The sequence below is a fragment of the Schistocerca piceifrons genome, chromosome 10 (genome assembly GCF_021461385.2).
Source record: "Schistocerca piceifrons isolate TAMUIC-IGC-003096 chromosome 10, iqSchPice1.1, whole genome shotgun sequence".
NCBI lineage: Eukaryota > Metazoa > Arthropoda > Insecta > Orthoptera > Acrididae > Schistocerca > Schistocerca piceifrons.
The window spans coordinates 95649126-95669362 of NC_060147.1; the positions used below are offsets into that span (position 1 = coordinate 95649126).

Here is a 20237-nt window from a genome sequence, read left to right on the forward strand (position 1 = left end):
CAAAAGGGAATAATAAGAATGAAGTGCTCGGATTAAAAAGGGTGTAAGACAGGGACATAGTCTTTTGCTCCTACTGTTCAATCTGTACATCGATGAAGCAATGATGGAAATAAAAGAAAGGTTCAAGAGCAGAATTAAAATTCAAGCTGAAAGAATATCAATAATATGATTCACTGATGACATTGCCATCCTGAGTGAAAGGGAAAAATTACATAATCTGCTGAATGGAATAAAACAGTCTAATGAGTACAGAATATGGATTGAGAGTAAACTGAAGAAACGCAAAAGTAATGAGAAGTAGCAGAAATGAGAACAGCGATAAGGATTAATAGTCACAAAGTAGATCACGTTAAGGAATTCTACTACCTAGACAGCAAAATACCCATGACAGATGGAGCAAGGATGACATCAAATGCAGACTAGCACTGGCAAAAAGGGCATTCCTGGCCAACACAAATCTACTAGTGTCAAACATAGGCCATAATTTGAGGAAGAAATTTCTGAGAATATACATTTGGAGCATAGAATTGCGTGGTAGTGAAACATGGACTGTGGGAAAACCAGAACAGAAGAGAATTGAAGCATTTAAGATGTGGTGCTACGGACAAAGGTTGAAAAAATTGGAATACATCCAGCAAATAATTGAGGATATAGATTGCAAGTGCTGTTCTGAGATGAAGAGGCTGACACAGAAGAGGAATTCATGGCAGGGCACATCAAACCAGTCAGAAAACTGATGAGTCAAAAAAACCTCATGTTGTCCACTTCCACAAAATTAACAATACATATGTAAAGATTTTGCATGGACAGCTATATTCACACCTTCTTGTAAAATGCATGGGGAGGGGGGGGGGGGGGGGGGGTGGAGGCTAAAATCCTCCAACAGAGTGGTAAAAGTAAGACTTTTAATTTTTTATGTCAGCTGAGTTTAAAATATCGTATACCTAGGTTTCCAGTTTGTCTCAATTTTAATTAAAGTGGACAGTTTTGAAGTGGCTTGTGACAGAAAGTATGCCAGTCGATTCCAGCGAGAGTTCTAGATGCACTTTAACAGTGCCTCAGAGTCTATCCAATCAGGAGCAGAGAGGAGACTAACTGACTGGATGTTTTTAATCAGGTTAGGAATAGGAACTTGTACAGGAGAATGGTCAACAATGAGGTTTGATAGCATGCAGAGACGTGCGCTGCAGCATAACCTCGAGAGTGTCCAGAGACTTTTCTAGTGGTCAGGAAGTAGCACACGGAATAAGTGTGCATTTAAAATCTGTGCATCTTGCACTTAGTTCCCTTGTGCCTGTGTTTTCCTTCACATGAAATGCAGGCACACACACGTCTCTCTACATGTACACATGTGTCATTCCGTTCACACCTGGACAGAACGATGCATGACATTCCACTGACAGAGATGTCTGTGCAACTGTTGCTGCAACCAGTATATTTTGATAAAAAGACAAAATTGAAAAGTGAAGTGTAAGTACTGGGATGATTAATAACTTTTGCGTAAAGCATGCGTGAGTGTCATAGAATGAATAAAGATGTCATCGAGTATTGTGTCTAATAACTGTATTCTAAGCTATACTTGATCCTGTTGGGATACTGACAATGATGGGAAACGTAAAATACAGGGCTATTACAAATGATTGAAGAGATTTCATAAATTCACTGTAGCTCCATTCATTGACATATGGTCACGACAGACTACAGATACGTAGAAAAACTCATAAAGTTTTGTTCGGCTGAAGCCACACTTCAGGTTTCTGCCGCCAGAGCGCTCGAGAGCGCAGTGAGACAAAATGGCGACAGGAGCCGAGAAAGCGTATGTCATGCTTAAAATGCACTCACATCAGTCAGTCATAACAGTGCAACGACACTTCAGGACGAAGTTCAACAAAGATCCACCAACTGCTAACTCCATTCGGCGATGGTATGTGCAGTTTAAAGCTTCTGGATGCCTCTATAAGGGAGAAATCAACGGGTCGGCCTGCAGTGAGCGAAGAAACGGTTGAACGTGTGCGGGCAAGTTTCACGTGTAGCCCGCGGAAGTCGACGAATAAAGCAAGCATGGAGCTAAACGTACCACTGGTGCTCCACCGCACTTCCATCACGATGTTCGGCATTTCTTAAACAGGAGATTGGAAAACCGATGGATCGGTCGTGGTGGAGATCATGATCAGCAATTCATGTCATGGCCTCCGCGCTCTCCCGACTTAACCCCATGTGATTTCTTTCTGTGGGGTTATGTGAAAGATTCAGTGTTTAAACCTCCTCTACCAAGAAACGTGCCACAACTGCGAGCTCGCATCAACCATGCTTTCGAACTCATTGATGGGGATATATTGCGCCGAGTGTGGGAGGAACTTGATTATCGGCTTGATGTCTGCCGAATCACTAAAGGGGCACATATCGAACATTTGTGAATGCCTAAAAAAACTTTTTGAGTTTTTGTATGTGTGTGCAAAGCATTGTGAAAATATCTCAAATAATAAAGTTATTGTAGATCTGTGAAATCGCTTCAATCATTTGTAATAACCCTGTACAATGACGCTATACCAGTGGCGACAAGGTCAGATCTGACACTTTTAATTCTCACCACTGGGGACAATTACCCCAGTTTGAAGCTCCAATTCCAGGTATCTACTGCACTGGAAGCTAACATTATAACAAAATTTTTCCAGAATCTGGTGAAATCCCTGGATAACCATATTTCACTAAGTTAATGACCATTTAATGTTTTTTTTCTCAGGAAAAAAACACTTATTTGATGCATAGTCCAAGGCTATGTGAATGTCTGTTTCTGTGCCTGCAACACTGTAGACGTAAGACAGCGCTAAAGGTTAACATATTTCCATTCACATGCCAATCAATTGGACGCCACTTCAGTAATGGGGCTGAAGTTTAAAGAGGTGAAGGCAGACTGAAAAAAAACTGTAGTATGATCAGGATCCGATTCGCAAGAACTTTTGGTTTCCATGCACATGCATTACTGCTAGATCACTGGCCATGACTCTGTTTCAGAATTTTATTAAACCAAATTAGTTTCTCACCCAAAACCTGTTACTAGCTCACACTGTATGCTGAGTATTTTTTGTTTGTACATACTATGAATAGCTAATTTATGAGACAAACAATTTTATTACATCACCTTGACACGCGGGGTAGCCACGCGGTCTGAGGCGTCTCATTGCGGTTCGTGTAGCTTACCCCATCAGAGGTTCGAGTCCTCTCTAGGGCTTGGGTGTGTGTGTTGTCCTCAGCGTAAGTTAGTTTAAGTTAGATTAAGTAGTGTGTAAGCTTAGGGACTGATGACCTCAGCAGTTTGGTCCCATAAGATCTTATCACAAATTTCCAAATTACATTACCAATGCGGAGGAGCTATCATACATCAATAATAAATATAATTGTTTTTGGTGTCTACCTTCCAGTGTCTGCCAACTGGTTTTCATCTTTGAGATGCTGTCCTGTGGGTCACATATACCTGTGACCATTCTCATGGCTCCTTCTTGTATCCATTGAGTCTCTCCTGTTAGCCATACAAGCTCAAGCAATATCCTACGACGGATCACACAAGTGTTTTTTAAGCCTTCTCCTTTAAAAGCAATGTATTTTCTCAGTATGCCACTGATGAACCAAAGTCTGCCACCTGCTTTACCTATGACTCAGTCTATGTGACTATTCCATTTCATATCTGAAAAAAGTGTTACATACAGATGCAAAAAAGTGTTACATACAGACGCATGCCTCTCATCCTGAGATGTAAGTGCCCTGTCCTTTTGAACCTCTCCCAAAGTATCCCCCTTTCCTCCACAACAGAGCAACTAATAGTTTTGAATGGTAGGATAGTGTTGCCACTTTTACATTTGACTGGCAGCAGTAGACTACATATTTCATCCTGTGAAGGTAAGTACTGCCAGTAGTTCTGTCTCATAGCTAATTAAACCCAAATGGTGGTACACGGACCATGGGGGTCTAGTGGTTGCAACAAATTGGTTAAAAGATGTAGTGTTTGAACTTTATTAACTGAAACACCCATCATATTTTCCTACCTGCTTTTAAGTGCTGTATTTGTTTATCGAAAATTGTTGCATTTAAGCATTGTGTCTCTTTTCTGCCTATTGCGTGTCACGTCTCAGAATACTGCTCAAGTGTATGGGACCCATACAAAGAGAGACTTCACGAGATATCAAATGTATACACAAAAACACGAAACAGCACAACAATTGGTCACAGATTTGTTTGACCCACAGGAATAAGTTACTGAAATTCTGAAATGCTGAACTGCCTGAAAACTGACAACAGCTGCCATCTATTCCACAAAAGCATTCTTGCAAAGTTTGAAGAATCTGTATTAAGCGAAGAATCTATGGATATGCAACGGCCTCCTACTTATCAGTGCTGTAACTGTAGATTTATTAATGCTCACACAGAGGCATTAAAGCAGTCATTGTTCCCACATTCCATACATGAATAGAATCATTAATAAATGGTAATAGAAAGTACCCTTTTGCATGTACACGACAGTGGTTTTCAGAGAACAAATGTAGATGAGAATGTAGATCTCTTGGAAACTGCAACTGCCACATTCAACTGAGCCATAATTTTTCTTGCCCTCACAGTCATCCAATGAGTATTATCCTCCAGACCTACAGCCAAAACAAGCTGGATATGGCTCCTCTCACCACTACAATAGCACTCCTGGAGACTCCCTGGAACAAACCGTCTGGAAACACAATTTCTTTCTCATCTCTAGGGAAGGCATTATGGCAGAACACTTGAAATGTTTTATTTCCATTTATCAAAATTTTAGGAAATCAGATATATAAGCACTAAAACATCATGTAACTGTATAGATAAAAAATCTACTCACCAAACTGTGGCACAAGAATACACATGTAAAGGCATTCAATGCATGTTCTCTTGCTGTTCCAAAAACTAATTATTTTTGTAGAAATGCAAGTGTGCTGTACTAAATTTTGTAAACAATACACTTACAATTACTTTGCTCCTTAAGTAAGCATATTGTACACAAAATGTGATGAAATAAATAAGACAGCATTTATTTAAAATAATTAAAATCAAAGACTAGCTTCAAGCACTGTTCGACATTATATGGGACACCATGCGAGGATGCCACCACTGACTGGTGTTTGAACTTTCAACAGTTCTAGAACTAGTAAAGTGAGCATTGTGCCCCAAACTAGTTTACCAGAATAAAGTCATAAACAACTAGCAACTGCCAACTTTCCCACTTTTCTCAATATTGAAAACATTTCACTTACATTTAAAATCTCGGGCCCTGCTGCCCAGCTGCACGAGGGATGAAGCTGCGAACATTTGCGGGACCTGCAAGACAGAAAACAAACTTTGAACACCCCATTCACTGGAGTCGAAGAGAGAAAGTGAGTAGGACAAGTCAGAGCTTACTTGGTGGCGGGCGCCACGGACGGGAGCGTGTCACGTGGCTGGGTCCGGCAAGACCTGCACATGGGCATAAACACTTACAGTCTAGTCTGACAACAATATAGGCTGAGCACAGTGATATACATGCTATGTACATTGCCTGAGAAAAAAATGTGAAGCACCCAGAAGTCACAGTTCTATGTTAATGTAACTTCATACATACCGTCCTTATGTACACAGTTAAAATTGCAATTCTCTGCGGCTGCTAGACTGGCCAATGAAATATACCAATGTTGTTGATAGTTAGTGTCATTACCAGGCCTGGTATGTAAGGGGCATGAAGTGTCAGACATTGAGTGATCACTGAGAAAGAAACAGAGATGCCATGTAGTTGTCTGTGACAGACATATCGGCACCTGACAGAGCTCAAAAGGGGCTTCATCGGGGGTCTCCATTTGGCTGGTCAGTCGGATCACAGATTGTGGGGCATTCAGATGTGACAGATGATGATGAACTGTACGGGAATGTGAGGGCAGTCACAATCGAGGTCAGTTCCGATCGACCATGCCTGACCACCACGAGGTAGGATCATCGTGCTGTGTACAGAGCACTTTGTAATTCCTCCACATTTGTGCTACCATCTCAAAACGAGTAATGGACTCCCTGCAACAATCTGTGTCATCCTGCACCATTGGTCAGAGATTAGCTCTGTCTGGACTAGGGAATTACCATCCCACGTGTAGGCTTCTTTTAACACCCAACATACACTGCTGCATTTGAGGTGCTGTGACCGAGAAGCACTGACAGGTGATGAATGGCCCTGCATGGTGTTCAGTGACAAATCTCAGTTGTGCACCATCATAAATGACTAGTGTTGGTGAGTGTGGTAGTTGCCTGGGGAAATGTCTCTCTCTTCCAATATTTTGGATATGCACAGCACTGTTTTTCCTGGTGTGGGAAACCATGGGGTATGACCAGTTCACAGCTGATAGTGACTGAGGTAACTCTGGTGGCACAATAGTATGTCCTGTACATCCCACATCATCACGTGTTACCTCTCATGCTAAAGTATCGTGGTGTCATTTTTTAACAGGATAATGCTTGTCTACACACAGCATATGTCCCCACAAACTGTCTGTGTGTCAGTGAGGTACACCTGTTGCCAGGAAGAACCGAACACCTGTCTCCGATAGAACACGTGTGGACCCATCTCGGGCATCAACGCCTTCCCAGAGGCAGTGCCCAGGACATCAAGGACTAGTTACAACAGTTGACTCAGGAGAGGATGCAATGGATTTACAACACACTTTCTAAGTGAATCAGTGCCAGGCCAGAGAAGTACATCATACTGATAAGTGGGTTCACACTGCATAGTTCTTTATAAATCTGACTCAATTTTGTAATCACTGAAACAACACAACACACCTTCTAAGCTCATGAAGTTTCTTTTCTTTTCCTCTTCCCCTTCTGAGTGTTTCCCTTCTTTGTTAGGCAATATATCTCAGATTATGAGTTAGTATGCAACAAGGATGTATGAATGTGAGGCCAAAAATAAACTGCAAGAGTTACTATACCAACATTAATCTATTGAGATATACTTTCAGTTTATTACTACTCACAAAAGATTTCATTACCTCAATTTCAAATACACTACTATGCCAAAAACCTGTGGTAACCCATTGCTGTTCATTCAAAACTATATAAAGAAAAGTAGATTGGTGACAATGAGGTCATTAGAGACAGAGCACAATCTTTGGATTGAGAAAGAGAATCAGTCATCATCTTTAGAAAGGATTATCCTGGCATTCACTTTACACCTTAACCTTCAACCCAGGAAAATAATGGAAGACCTAAATCTAGATAGCCAGTTGGGGATAAGAACCATTATCTTATTGAATAGTACCCTTTTCCCTGTGGCTTCGCCCATGTATGTGTTCGACAAACGTGCTGACCCCCCCTTCTCCTCTGCACTCTTTCTGTCTCTTCATCTTCTCCTCCCTCACTCTGTCCATTTCCTCTTCCCCCCCCCTCTGACAATATCTTCCTCCCCTCCCCCCCCCCCCTCCACTCTGACCATGTCCTCCTCTTTTCACCTCAACCTGTCCCCAGCCATGCTCATCGGCATGTGTGTCCCTGATACACCGTTCAATAAATCAGGCTGCAGGGCAGGCTACATGACAGAGTGTGGGGGCGGGGAGGGGGGGGGGGGAATCTTATCTATAATATATGGGCTGCCCTGTAGAGCAGGTTGTTTTGGCACACTGACACGGCTACGTGCCTGTTGTGTAAGGCAACCCATTTGCCACGGACTACAAGAAACACGTTTTTGCCCATATCCCCTCTGATTGGAGGTAGGAGGTTATAAACCCCACAGTGCTGATACTCGTGTTTCTGTGCCAAATATGGTTGAAATCAATCCAGGGGTTTTGGAGGAGATATACACATATATTGTCATATATACGATGCTTCTGATCTTCGCAGCACCCGCTATTGTGATACTAGAGTGTTGTTCCCTTTATCTCTGACATCTTGAGTATTGCCCCCAGATTACATTTTTATTTACCTATGAATCATCCTCCACTTAGTAGATTTTTCAGTTTTCAAATTTGTCAGTTATTAACAAAATTGGGTCCTCAGCTGAAGCACAGAAAGCTAAGCTAAAACACTTGGCTGCATTTAGCACATTTCCAGCTATAGTAACTGTTTAGAATGTTCATAATGTATTAATGAAAATTAACATTCAAAACTGTCTCATCTGTTTACACACACACACACACACACACACACACACTCACTCTCTCTCTCTCTCTCTCTCTCTCTCTCTCTCTCTCTCTCTCTCTCTCTCTCTCTCTCTAGATAGAAATGTGCTAAGTATGTGGGTGTTTAACATAGATTTCTGTGTTTCAGCTGAGAACCCAGGTGTTAAATTTTGTTAATAATTGATGAACTTAAAAAATTGAAAAATCTTCTAATTGGAGGACATTTCATAGAGTAAATATAGATGTAATCTGGGGGCAACAGTCAAGGTGCCAGAGATAAAGGATAAAACACTATGGTACTACAATAGTGGGTGCTGCAAAGAGCAGAAGCATCAGAGAAAACACGATGGGGAACCAGGAAACTGGTCAAAAGAAAAACAAACAACACAAGATGATGTGAAAGATACAAAATGCATAAATAAATGTGGAGGAACATGACAATTATTGTGGGAATCAAGAAGTTGGAACAAGGATGAAAGAGTTCAAACCTGTTGGACATTTATCTCTACATATGTATCTGCACTCCAGAAGGCACATTTGTCCTGTAGCTTAACTTTGTTGAATATTTTGTGAAACTCTTGAGCTAAGATGTCCTTAAATTTTTTTCATATCCACATGTACTATCATCTGCCTTCCCAAGAAGAATAGCACAATATAAGATAGAAAAGGCAGTTTGAATATAACGCAAATTCTAGGGTGTATCACCATGCGCAAAATGTGAATCCAGGGAAATTTCATGATTGCATTCATTTTTGCAGTTAGGCCAAAAATGTGATTCACAAGCAGATTCCCAATATTATCTCAGTCATCTCCATTTTATTGACCAAACGGGGGTATTTTTTGGAAAGCAATACCATTATTGTTTGGAACCTGCAGCCAGTGTGGCATCTTGAGCTATTTCTTTCCATACAAGTCATTGATATATATCACATTTTACGGTTTCTAAATTGACACTAAGCTATCTTTTAGCAAGCTTTCATGGTCAAACACATTGTACAGCAAGAGTCTCCACAAACACTGGAACAAATGATCTTCTCCAGTAATTCAGGATATAATGTCTACAAGTGAGCTGTTTTCAAAAAATTAATATATACAGCTACAACCATCTGTGATGAAGGCCACCTGGATTCCAAGGTCATCATCTGAAGTACGTGTTCTGAAATAATGGCTACGGGGTTCAAGATATAGAATCAATGTTCTCCATGAAACGAAGATATGAAAATTTGAAGTATCACATGACAATCTACTTAATGTGTTTCTTCCTTTCTGCAGTGCTTCATCCTGCAAAATATGCAGGGTCCGTAAAGAGGAGACGTTAGACGTTTTCCAACTACCCAACAAGATAGGACTGCTATTATTTTCTTTATACATAAATGATCTGGTGGAAAGAATGGGCAGCATTGTGCTGACAATGCTCTGGTGTATGGGTGGATATCGATGAATGGCAGCTATCTCTAAATGTAGAAACACATAAGTTAATGCAGTTGAGTAAGAAAAACAAACCAGTAATCTTCAGGTACAGCATTAGTAGTGTCCTGCTTGACACAGTCATATTGATTAAATATCTGGGCGTAACGTTGCAATATTTAGGCTTAACGTTGCAAAGTGATATGAAATGGAGCAAGCATGTGAACATTGTGGCAGGGAAGGCAAATGGTTGACTTTGATTTATCGGGAGAATTTTATGATAGTGTGGTTCACCTGTAAAGGAGATCACATATAGGACACTAGTGTGACCTATTCTTGAGTAACGAAATAAATCTCGGGTGTGCATAGGACACAATATTTCGGCGATCGACCACATTGTCATCATCAAGTGCGCTGATGTACTGACCGGCGGTGGTCCGGCGCCATGTATATATAGGACAATCCCCCTCCCGTTCCTCCCTCAGGAGCTTCCTATGAGTCGGTGCGGTCCAGGTACAGCGTCCGTTCTCCCGCCGTCTGGGCGCTGCGTTCTAGGTCTTCTCATTCAGGAGGGTCTGCCAGCGCCGCTCTCGTTATTCTTCTCTCCTCCCCCGAAGTTGGTACACTTTGGGAAATATCCTTTTTCTTCTATTTGTACCTACATGCGGATAGCTGCCACCACCCGGCACAAAAGAATGGCGTGCTAAAACCCTTGTACACAGAGCTCAGACCGTCTCTGACAGGGACAGTCTCCAACAAGAATGGGACCATCTGAAGACCGTGTTTCGGAGGAACGGTTACGAGGAAGGACAAATTCGGAAGGTTCTACACACCGGCAGAAACTGAGGATGAACCTCAGGAGGAGGCGGCCTTGGGTATTATTCCATTTTGTGGGGCCTTATCCGGAAATATTGTACGCATTTTACGTAAACACCAAGTGAAAACCATCTTCCGTCCTCCAAACAAAACCAAGAGCCTTCTTGGTAGTGTCAAGGACAACCTCGGTCTACGTAAATCAGAGGTTTATCAGATACCTTGCCAAAGCGGTAGCGTATACATAGGTCAAACCATTCGTACCACTGAGGACCGATGCTGAGAACATCGACGGCACACTAGACTGCAACAGCCCAGTAAGTCGGCAAGTGCTGAGCATTGCCTGTTGGAACTCCACAGCACAGATTATGACCAAACAAAAGTCCTGACAAAGACTTCCAAGTACTGGGACTGTGTCATCAAAGAAGTCACAGAGATCAGAGTAAGGGAGCCACAACTAAATTATGACATCCTTAGCAAGGCGTGGGAACCCGCGATCACCCGGATTAAGAAGAAAAAGGATATTTCCCAGAGTGTACCGACTTTGGGGGAGGAGGGAAGAATAACGAGAGCGGTGCTGGCAGACCCTCCTGAACGAGAAGACCTAGGACGCAGCGCCCAGACGGCAGGAGAACGGATGCTGTACCTGGACCGTGTGCGGAGCGCGGACCGCACCGACTCATAGGAAGTGCCTGAGGGAGGAGCAGGAGGGGGATTGTCCTACATATACCAGCGCCCGCTCACCGGCGGCCAGTAAATCAGCACACTTGATGATGGCAACGTGGTCGATTGCCGAAATATTGTGTCCTATGCACACTCGTACCAGGCTGTTCACCCGAGATTTATTTCGTCATAAAATACGCCTAGAGGAATTGAAGAATCATATTCTTGAGTACTGTTTAAGTGTTTAGGATTTTTATGAAGTCAGGTTGTGGGAGGACATCAAAGCAATTTAGAGGTCAGCTGCTAGATTGCTAGATTTGTTACTGGTAGGTTCGAGCAACATGCAAGTGTTACAGAGATGCTTCAGGAACTCAAATGAGAATCCCTGGAGGATAGCTGACATTCTTTTCGAGGAACATTATTGAGAAAATTTGAAGAACTGGCATTTGAAACTGACTGCAGAACAATTCTACTGCCACCAACATACAATACATAAGATACGAGAAATTAGGGGTCATACAGAGGCAAAAGATAGGCAGTTTTTTAAACTCTATTTGCAAGTGGAAGAGGAAAGGAAATGGCTTATAGTGGTACACGATACATCATGCAAAACAGCAAACAATAGCTTGCAGAGTATGTATGTTGATGCAGATGAAGATGAAGGTAAAGGAGCTGAGTCCAGTTAAAGACAATCTTGGTCTCAGGGTCTCTGCAATGTATAAGATTCCTTATGAGTGAGGAAGCAACTACATCAGTTAGTCTATCCATACCATTACTGACTGCTGTGCAGAATAATATAGTTACTTAAATAAAAAATTGAGAACTTGAAAAATCAGGGGCAGTTGCTGAACTCAGTCCCACAAACCAAAACATGCTTCTACACACTGGTGTTCTCTTACTAAAGAGCAGCAGAATCCGGGAACTGCTGTAAGCAGGACAGCAGTTATAATCTTACTGATATGCAGAAGTGAGCTCTCAATGCTGGGAAGACACAGGAAAATGTGCCAAATTATTTATGTTCCTATGAGAGTCCTGGCTCTATCAGTGTAGATGTGGACACAAAATCTGGCAGCATGATGTGATGATAAAGTATGCCAATCAGTCACAAGCAACTTATGGGCTACAAATGGTTGCAACAGCAGCAGCTACAAGGTCTAGTTGTTACTGATTAAGGCAATGGAGGATTTCATCAAAACATATGGTTTTACCTAGATTAGATGCGACAACGAATGTTTCATAAAAATTATATCATATAAAATGCAGACTTTAACAGCCAGTATTGCATTATTGCTGATTTTTATTTTATGGGCATTAGGTGATGGTCCAAAACATATTTATCTGCCTATGTTTTGTCTTAGAATGCTGAAATTGTCATCAGAGGCTATGATGACTTAGGAAGCAACTGCAATCTCAAATGAGCTCAACAAGCCAACTGCCTAACATTACGGAGTCATGCTGATGTGTGTTATGGAGCTATTAATGGGGAAGAATTGGTGTGTTTTGCCTTATTTAACACCAAAGCCCACAACTTACCTAATTTCAATCATTGTACTTTTAAATTTGTATGGTGTTTCTGTACATCCTAGCATAGTAAAGTCATTATATCGTCTTTTCTGAAGACAGCTTTGGCTGAAAGTTTCTACGAAAGTCTTTTCGTCGTGTCTGTCTGCAGTTCACGATCCCTTCTTTACAGTGAGTAGCAATTTGTCTTCTTTTTTTAATACTGTCAGTCTTTTCTACATCACTGTCGAAAAGCATCCACATGTAGGGCATGCTGATACAACATGAGCAATTGTCTTATCATTTCACACCACAGTCACAAGGTGACAATGAAGATTTGCTTCACCTGTGGAGAGTGACTGCACATCTTCCATGGGCCCATTCAGATGCAGTTCAGATTTGTCCAAAATTTCGTGATGCTGGCCAAATCCAGAGGGTTTCTCCTGGATGTGGTGGAGTCCAGGTAATGTAGAGGATAGAAATGTTGCCAACAGCATTTCCATTCATAGAGGGCATTGAATTCATTTTCAGTAAGAATCCTGTCTATGATAAAGAGTGGGTGGTCCTGATCTTAACTTTTTCACTCCACAGAGAATACATCATTCAATACTAAGAGATCGGAATTATCAATACTCTTCTGGTATTCATGTATAGCTTCTGTCTGATATTAGGATGTGGAATGCAACTAATAATAGGTAACTTGTACGTGGGACTAGATGTACCAATCCACTAACAATGTGCGTAGGTGTACACATTTATCTTTTTCACATAAGAACTATTAAGCCAGAGAGATGCACAGTACTGTGCTGTTGAGTGCACCAATCTGAGCGCTGGTATTTGAAGTGTGTCTGCTGAGGATTCCCCACTAGTGCCACAGACCTTATGAAGAATTTATTTCTGCTTTTGAGCTTAGCAAATGTTCATGTTTAAAGAAGGAGTCAAGTCTAATGTGATCCCAAGGTATTTTGGATGTGTGTTACAATGAAGTTTCCTCAAAATAAGCATCAAGGGCTCTGTTTGCAAATCTATTGGACAGAAGAAAACAGACAACTTCCATTTTATTTGAGTTAGGCTGTAATCTCAGTTTATGGAAGAGTACTGGCTTAAGATGTCTAAATCATCAGTTAGGATTTCTTCAGCTGTTTCAGAGGATTTGTGTTGGATAGCTGTAGCCCACTCATCCATATACCCAAAGCTTCTAGACTCAATTGGAGGAATATGGAATACACATAAATTAAATAAGAGAGGAGTAAGGATGGATCCCTGTTGTAAGACACTGTTTAATACTTTCAAACAGCTAGTGCCTTTTTGCAGCAGTTACAGCAAATATCCTTCCAGCGAACATGTTGTCAATTAGTTTTATTGCCCCTCTGCACAGATTAAGGCATAATAATTTATAAAACAGATCATGCCTCCTACCCCCATTATATGATGCTGTTAGATCAAGGAAAGCAACTCATGTTTTCTACTTCATTTGGTATACTGCTTCAATAAGCATTATTAATGATAAAATTTAATCAGTGGAGCGCCGTTCTGGGCACAATCCAGTTTGCTCAACAGGAAGGTTCTGAAAGATTGCTGGAGCAATCTGAATGTATACAATTCTTCCAAGGAACATAAACAGTGCCTCAGCAGATAAATCACTAAATAGGGCATATCACACAAAAGACCTCTCCTCTTCTATGCCAACCCACGTGTCCATCTCCATTTACTCTCCGCAAGCCACCTCATGAAATGTGGCTGAGGGTACTTCTATCCTAGTACCACTATCTTTTCCTCTCCTTTCCTGATCCCTGCACTAATGGCATGTGGGAAGAATTATTGTTCGTAAAGCACCATGTGAGCTCTAAGTTCTCTAATCATGATCATTTCACAAGATGTGTATATGGGAGGGAGTAATATGTTACTCGACTTTTCTCGGAATGTACTCTCGCAGAATTTTAATAGTAAACCTCTCCGTGATGCATGATGCCTCTCTTGTAGCACCTGCCACTGGAGTTTGTTGAGCATCTCTGTAATGCTCTTGAACTGAGTAAACAATCCTCTGACAAAATGTACCACACTTCTTTGGATCCCCTCTATCTCTGCTATTAATCCTATTGGATAAGGGTCCCACACTGATAAACAACACTTAAGAAACAGTCTTTCATGGATGAATTACATTTCCTCAATATTCCCCAGTGAATCTCAACTTGGTATTTGCTTTTCCCACTATTTATTTTATGTGGTCATTCCACTTTAGGTCACCCTTAGTTATTTTATTGTAGTTACTGTTTTCAGTGATTTCTCACCAATAGCAAACAGTGGTGGCTCTCTTTGCTTATTTATGCACAATATGTTATATTTATTTGCGTTCAGAGGAAACTGCCAGTCACCACCAATTGTCGATCCACTGCAGGTCTTCCTGCAATTTTCTACCTAATTTTTTCCTATACAATACATTAATGTCTACAAATAGCTTCACAGGTCCTCTAATGTCTTCCACTAAATCTTTAATATAAACTGTAAACAGTAATGGCCCCATAACACTCACTTGGGGTACTCCCGAAATTACCTTTAGTCTTGTTAGTTTTGGTCCATTAAGAGTGATGAGGATTCATTTTAAAAACCCTGATAGCATGAAACAAGCTTACGCTGCCTCCCCCTTCCTCCCCAATACATTCAGAAAACCACGGATGCAGTATTTCATGACTTCTGAAAAGCATTTGACTTGATATTATACCAAAATTTAATAACAAAATCACAATCATATGGGGTACACAACAAAATTTGCACTTGATTGAGGTTTTGTGATGGGCAGTCACACAGTTTTAAATATCACCCAAAAAAACGGCAAAGTTCCATAATAATTTTGTGTTTGTTTACAGGTACAAAACTGAACCACAAAATGAGTAGCATTTGGGTATTAAAAAAGATTGGCTACTTGCTCACACGTGTATTTTATTACAGCAAAATCTACACCCCTTCGACTACTATTTGACATATGCATCACACAAAGTAAGGCATGTGTCATATCTTGGAACTAATTGCAACTTACCCATTTTGTAGAATTTGGCCGATTGCAATGAGTTTTGGATGTTTACCTCAGTCTCATTATCACTTGCAATGTGCTGGCCAGCAATAGATTTCTTGAGATGAGAAAAGATGACCTAAGTCCAGACTGTAACTGGGGTGACAGAATTGTTGCCATTGAAATAAACTGAGAAGTAATGATGTTACACCTGCAGTATACCATCACACACTGTCATGCACGAACTCAAAACCTCCAGTCAGAAGTGCACACCTTGTATACCGTGTCACACATCGTAACTTCTTCAGTGTCAACGATTCTGGCCGTGCTGCATTGGATGCATCAGTTCCTTTCAGATCACTAAAGTTAGGCAGCATTGGGATTGGCAAGTACTTGGAAGAGTGATACACTTCTGCACACAGCTCTCATACTTCATGGCAGAGAGGTGCCTGTGGGTGCAAAGAATACTTCCAGCTACTCATACCACACAATTTTAATTTTGTGTACTTCTTCAATGCCTCACATTAAGCTGTTGTGTTGAATGTTCTGAATGGTGCAAGCTGTGTGAATAGGGGACCTGTCATCTTGCAACACAGCATCACCATTGGGGTACGGGTGTCGTGCCAGGGGATTGGCCTGATCAGCTAAAGTGGTCGCATAATCCTCGGCAGTAATGTAAACTTGCAGAGTACTCGTGGGACCCGTGGAACAGCACAATATGGGTGCCCAAATCATCATCAAACCCCAACACCTTTCACTCTTGGGCTGTGATCTTGACCAGAAGTTGGAAACTGTATGAAACAAGACTCATCTGACCAAATGACTTTCTGCCTTTGCTCCATAGTCCAGCTTTTATTGTTTCCACACCACGTTTCCTTATTACTAGCATTTGCAGCAATGGTGAGTGGTCTTGCAGTTCCAGCACACCATCCAATTCCCAGTTTATGGAGGTCCCTTCATGTTTATCAGTTCTGACAGGGTTCACAAGTGTAACATTCAACTCTGCATTGACTTTTGCACATGTCATTCACTTATTTTTATCACAATCCTTTTCAGTGACCATCTGTCACAATCATTCAATGCTCACTTTCGTCCACGTTGTCACTTAGTGGACTACGTTTTTCTGTGTTCCCTGGATGTGGTCTAGATCTCCAATATGGTAACCCCCCAAAATACTAAACACTTTGGCTACCTCAGTAAAGCTAACACCCACCATAAAGCACCAAGAATTTGCCAGCATTCAAAGTCACTTAGCTCCAAAATAATGCACACACGACTACGCACAACACTGTTCTGACCATGATTCATATTTGAAACATACCGAGAATGTTGCACAGGTGGTGTTCACAGTCAAACATAACAGTGCAACCTGCAGGCTTGGCTTATATTCAACAAAGCATTTCTCGGGTATTTCAATATTTTTGTCCAACTCCAGTACAGCCACTGACAGAAGTGAAACAAACTTCAGGCACGCATCAAGAAAGTATATTATGACACTTGGTGTTCTTGTCATTTATTAGTGACCTGGCAGACAATATTAATAACAAGCTTGAACTTTTTACAGATTATGCAATTATCTATAATGAATTAGTATATGTAATGAATTAGCATCGTTTTTAAAAAAAGCTGCACAAATATTCAATCAGGTCTAAATAATATTCAATAAGGTAAAAATTGTGCCCTTCTTAAAATGCAATATGAGTCACAACTGAAATAAGTCAACTAAAACAAACATCTGGGAGTAACAGTTTGTAAGAATATGATGCTGAATGACCAAATTTGCCTATCACAGTCAAAGGAGATGGCTGACTTTGGTTCATTGCCAGATTACTGAGAAAATGCAGTCAGCCTACAATCAATCTTCTTTTCTTTATTTTTCTTTTTTTCCAGTATACACTCGAGGGGAGCAGATCTTACCAGTAGTCTCACGAGGGACGAGGGCAAAGGAAGTCAAGGTATCTTTGAAAAGATCATACCTACAGGCACATATAATAAAACTGGAGCTTAAAACTAATATGAGAGTTATATCTTCCAGACAAGATAATATATGTTTTGCTAGTAAATTGCTCAAAATTGGAAATGGTGAATTTCAGTCAAGAAACAGTAAAATAAATACAGTATTCATAACGTCAACAATGTGGGAAAACACAAATTGCTAGTTACTGCGAAGAAGGTACGTTAAGTTGCAGACTGCCACAACTGAAAGACGCTTACACAAAGCTTTCAGCCACAGTCATAATCATCTTGAATTCTGACCTGAGCTGCAGGAGTGGGCAGTCATGTCTGCGTGACGTGTGCTCGCTTGTGGGTGTGCATCTCTCTGTTTCTATTTTGCTTAATATGGATGGGGCCGAAAGCTTTGTGTATGTGTCTTTTGAATTGAGTCTTTCCAGAATGTGACGTACTTTCTTTACCGTAAGTAGCAATCTACCTTTTCGTACATTGTTGATATTTCTGTGTGGAGTTTCCATTGTTTGAGTATTAATAATACCGTTGCTCATACCAACACCGAAAACTGTGAAATTCTTGCAAAATACTTTTCTAAATTACTGAATTGTGAAAAGCCTGCAGAAAAATTTGAGTTCCATCATACACAATGAAACCCAGACTCAAAGCCACCAAGTTTACAAGAGATTAAAGAGATAATTCAGTCACTGAAAAATAACAAAGCATCAGGAGAAGACCAAATCATCGCAGAATTATGGAAAAATGCAGGAGAAAATCTTATTGCAAAACTCAAAGAAATTATACATGAAATCTGGAAAACTGAAAAAATCCCCACAGATTGGAAGACTGCAATCATACATCCTCTGTACAAAAAAGGAAGTAAAACGGACCCCAACAACTATCGTGGAATCTCTTTATTGTCAATAACATACCAAATTCTGTCTAAAGCCCTACTAAACCGCACAGAACCTCAGCTGGGTTCAAAACTAGGCGAATACCAAGGTGGGTTCAGAAAAGATCGATCTTGCGTAGAACAATGTCTTAACTTGAAAAACTCAATGAAATATTTACATAGTACTTCAAACAAAAGTTATGTCATCACGTTTGTCAACTTTAAAAAAGCATATGACAGTATAGACTGAGAATCCCTTTTTGAAGTATTAGCAGAATTTGGACTAGATCAAAAGACAACAAACATCATAAACGAAACACTCACGGAGACCAAATTCAAAGTAAATTTTATGGGAGAATTGAGCACAGAATTTGAAATAGACACAGGAGTACGACAAGGGGATGTACTGTCCCCAGTGCTCTTCAATTGTGCTCTTGAAAAAGTTGTTAGAGAATGGAAAAAAGCAGGTGCACCAGCACACAGACTGGGACCAAGACATAAGGGCATAGAATTACACTGTTTAGCATTTGCTGATGACATGGCACTGATCGCACAAGACATTACTGATGCACAGAAACAGCTAGAATTATTACAAGAACAGGCAGCTAAAATAGGATTACAAATTTCATTTGAAAAAACAAAATTTATGACTGACGTCAAAGATGTACCTTCTGATCTCAAAATTGTTAATAACTACATTTCTCGAGTAAAAGAATTTAAATATTTAGGTGAATGGATTGCAGAAAATTGTAATGAAAAGAAATCTGTCAGATCAAGAGTCCAGAAAATGGAGACGGCGTTTCAGTCAACAAAAAACATTTACAACAAAAAGAGTCTCTCGTGGAACTGCAAAATATGACACTACACAACAGTAATTAGACCCAAAGCTATCTGTGCATCGGAGACACTAAACAACCTTCAACACAGAACACTAAAAGAGGAATTAGAAGTGAAAGAACGTAAGATAATGAGGAAAATCCTAGGACCAAGAACTAAAGATGGGGTACATTATCCATAACCCAATGCAGAAATATATAAAAATATCTCCAAAATAACAGACACAATGCGCATGAAAGAATCCAATTCATGGGGCACTTAGAAAGAATGGACTCAAACAGGTTAACACACAAAATCCATACATTTTTAAAGAACAAAACTACACGACTGAACTGGTACAAACAGATGGAAAAAGACCTGAGAGAATTAGGGTCTCCAAATCTACATGTTAGAAATGAAATCAGAAAAATCACAAACACACGGGGTTTTGAGGAAGAAGAGAGAAAAACTAACCGACATACACGGTCTACGCAACGAAAGCTAGCCCATTCGTTGTTTATGAAGGAATACTGGGTGAAAAGGAAGGCCAACAAATGTTGATTACGCGTGGTCCTAAGTGATCCATCCGCGAAGAAGAAAGAAGAAAATACCTTTGTATTGAAATTAATTTTAAAAAAATATACCCAGATATTCACAACATTTCAACTAAGATGATTGGTTTCAGAAAAAGGCTATTTTTCGCCTTCAAATGAACAATTCAATGTCAATAAAGTAAATGACTTCATTCTGTCCAAGTTTGAGGACACATCACAAATTTATTATTCTGCTAACACACGATGCCTTTGTGTTCAACTTTGTGCATGTGCCTAAATTTCCAACAGTGCAACTACATATGTGCAATCGGTCATGCTAATTTCCTGGAAATGGAGGCTGCGTAAAGCGCTTTGCTACGCCCTTCGTTGGGATCCTTTGTGCTTTTCAGCAGACGACAGGCAGCTGGGACCCAGATTTGCTTGATAATGTAGTGTGTTGAGGTTACGCTGTGATGCGATTTATGTGCAATAATGTTGTT

At 40.6% G+C, this 20237-nt stretch overlaps 1 long non-coding RNA gene across 1 annotated transcript in view; it reads right to left on the reverse strand.

Annotated features, from left to right (window-relative positions):
• LOC124718996 overlaps positions 1-20237 on the reverse strand; it is a 40179-nt gene that overhangs the window by 18786 nt on the left and 1156 nt on the right. The window contains exon 2 of the long non-coding RNA XR_007005962.1: positions 5277-5340. This is a non-coding gene — a long non-coding RNA (uncharacterized LOC124718996). The remainder of the gene's footprint in view (positions 1-5276; positions 5341-20237) is intronic.